Source organism: Temnothorax curvispinosus, unplaced genomic scaffold, assembly GCF_003070985.1.
Source record: "Temnothorax curvispinosus isolate PA1 unplaced genomic scaffold, ASM307098v1 QBEX01005025.1, whole genome shotgun sequence".
Classification (NCBI taxonomy): Eukaryota; Metazoa; Arthropoda; class Insecta; order Hymenoptera; family Formicidae; genus Temnothorax; species Temnothorax curvispinosus.
This window is the reverse complement of record NW_020214805.1, coordinates 1,952-4,796: the sequence shown is the minus strand read 5'-3', so window position 1 is coordinate 4,796 and position 2,845 is coordinate 1,952. Positions and strand designations below refer to the sequence as shown.

Genomic DNA, 2,845 nt, shown 5'->3' with positions numbered 1-2,845 from the left:
TATTGAATTAACAATAAGTCACTATCGGGTGTTCAGTTGCTCATGATTGTGACGTTGCGGCTCGCCGCACCGTCGCGGCGCCCCGCCGCCGCGCCGTCACAAGGCGCGGAATTTCGCGCCCAGGGACGGACCAGGGAGGGCGCCGCGACGGTGCGGCTAGCCGCAACGTCACAGCGTTTATCTGCATTCGCTATTACAGTACATAACGAAGCAGGCGAATGTTTTTGTGTTAAATATTGGTACATGTTATCAATAAGTTTGTAAGTCATGCCTTCAACGTGTAGCTACTTGAATGCCGAAATCGAACCACTACTCCTGTAGTATTAAACCCTTTCTTTTGGACATTCTGTATATGCCAGACTATTGTATAGAAATCTTGTATAAAACTATTTGTATAGAATCTGTAGTATAGCATATCTTGACTAAAATCAACATGGCGGCAAGCATCACGGCCGAGATGCCTGTCAGCGGTCTAGTATTGTATAGAAGTCTACTCGATGATAATATCTAAATATTATTTTATAAATTAAAATCTCACATTTTTCATCCAAACCTCAGATTTCTAGCAGTTTGTATTTGGACACGACTCCCTGCGACTGCAACGTTTGTACTATTGCTTGAGTGCGTGGTATCAACCTGAAAAAATCGTATTGAATTGATGTAATCTATTCGATGAATCAACGTGAAATCGAAAGGAGATAGAATAACGATTTACCTGGCCCATGACTTGGTGATGCTCCCAGGTGTCGTCAGCAACGACGGAACAAATCGTTTCAGCTTAGGGTACACTTGACCCTCCAAGAAGAAATACGCGAACCACTTTACACCGTCCACAAATGCTCTATATCCATCGATGGTAGTCCCCATCCGGCCTTTCCAAATGTACCAGACACGCGGCAAATGATTTTCCCGGTTCCTTGATTATATCTATAAATGGGAATAATATTCGATCATAATGAAGATTAATATCTTTATAAATAAATAGGGAAAACATTATAAAGCAACAATTGTGATAAAAATACCTTAACGGTGGATCAACCAATGATTCACTAAGATGGCATAGCGTGGAAGCGAATTTCGGCAATCATTCGGGTTCTATCGCCGTGACACCTTGCATATACATCTTATTCGTTTCGTACACCTCTTTATAAACCACCTATTCCGGACTGATTTTCCGTAGAACGCACGAAGAATGCATGAACCAGGTTCCTCCATTTCTGATGGTGTTCTGAAAGATGGTTTAGAATAGAGAGGTCGCATTCAATAGGTCTTAATTATCGATGATAATTAATAACACACCATACCTAACCTCTAAAGCATATTTCCACTTGGCCTTATCCTGATCCTCTTTTAGATCCGCCATACCTGCAAGAACTATCTGGCGCAGCAATTTCGCTTCCATGTCGGTTGGTAACGGCATTCTGTAACAATTCTTGTTGTAGACAATGTAAACAACCGTCTCAAACATATTGCAACATACATACAGTCAAATTCCAGTATTCTGATCTAATCGAGGAAGTCAACGGGAAGACAATGATGACGACGACGACGACGTTTCGTGGCGGTGGTTGATAGCGCGGCGCTTTTCGACGTCTTATCGTGTTCTGTCTCGCGGCATGTATTCCTTGCACTCGCGTAAACATTAATTTTCTCCTCCAGCCTCCTCGAGATTCGCCGCCATATTGATGACGCGCCGCTTGACTGCTTTCCGTCTTTTTATAGTCGACTATTTAGAAGTCGACTTTTAGTCGACTTTCCGCCATTTTTAGAAGTCGACTAGAAGTCGACTTATAAAATTCGACGGAAAATTGACTTTTATAAGTCGACTATTTAGAAGTCGATTTTTAGTCGACATTCCGCCATTTTTAGAAGTCGACTAGAAGTCGACTTATAAAAGTCAACTTTCCGTTGACTTTTATAAGTCGACTATTTAGAAGTCGACTTTTAGTCGACTTTTCGCCATTTTTAGAAGTCGACTAGAGTCGACTTATAAAAGTCAACTTTCCGCATAGAGATATAAGAATAGAGTGCGCGAGCGAGCTGAAAAAGCGATATAGGAATAGAAAGAGAAAGCTGCGCAGAATAAAAAGAGAAAGCTGCGCATGGGCCCCTTCTGTCTTTGTTTCGCATGCACGCGTAGACAAAGACAGAAAGGGCCTATATGCAGCGTTCTTTTTCTATTCCTATATCGCAGCCTCTTACGTGCTAGCATATGACTCGCGCACTCTATTCTTATATCTCTATGACTTTCCGTTGACACAGATTAATAGACAGATAGCCAATGGCCCCTCAAAAGTCGAGACCAGCATTTCCGTGCTTTAATTACCGACACACTTTGCCCCTTACCGATAGACTTTGCCCCTAGGATTGAGTCCGGACTAAATCATATTACAGACTTTGCCCTTGGTGCGAGTCCGGACTAAATATACCCGATTTTACCTACAGACTTTGCCCCTGGTGCGAATCCGGACTAATTTTGCAGTGATGCCAGATTTCAGCAGTGATGTCAGATGCTCGATGCTCGATGCTCGGTCAGCCGAGCCGACGAGAATCGTGCTAGGCTTCTTGTTAATATCTCGGCGCTCGCGCGCGCGCGCGCGCACCTAGGTCTTGTCGTACTTATTAATAATTACTTATGACATTTATTGTCATTATATACATATGAAGCCGAGACCGAGGATTAATGAACAATTAATACTATTGTTATTATATAATAATAAAGAAAACTTATTTTGTAATTTAAAAATAATTTTTTATTTTTTTATGAGCAAATCGTTAACTTTCCTAAAGTTGTTGGAAAATATGCGAATAATTTTAATGATTGTCAAATAATTTTCTTAGTTTA

General features: G+C 41.4%; 1 long non-coding RNA gene across 2 annotated transcripts; it reads right to left on the bottom strand.

Moving 5' to 3' along the window:
* Positions 1-575: 575 nt before the first annotated feature.
* Positions 576-1,735, bottom strand: LOC112454390. 2 transcript variants are annotated; one of them, XR_003040724.1, is made up of 5 exons: positions 1,485-1,735; positions 1,300-1,421; positions 1,023-1,228; positions 716-927; positions 576-636 (listed from the first exon to the last, which is right to left on the bottom strand). It is a non-coding gene; the product is annotated as an uncharacterized LOC112454390 (long non-coding RNA). The 2 variants fall into 2 exon arrangements; XR_003040723.1 differs by having other exon boundaries at positions 1,305-1,421; positions 1,485-1,726.
* Positions 1,736-2,845: the final 1,110 nt, after the last annotated feature.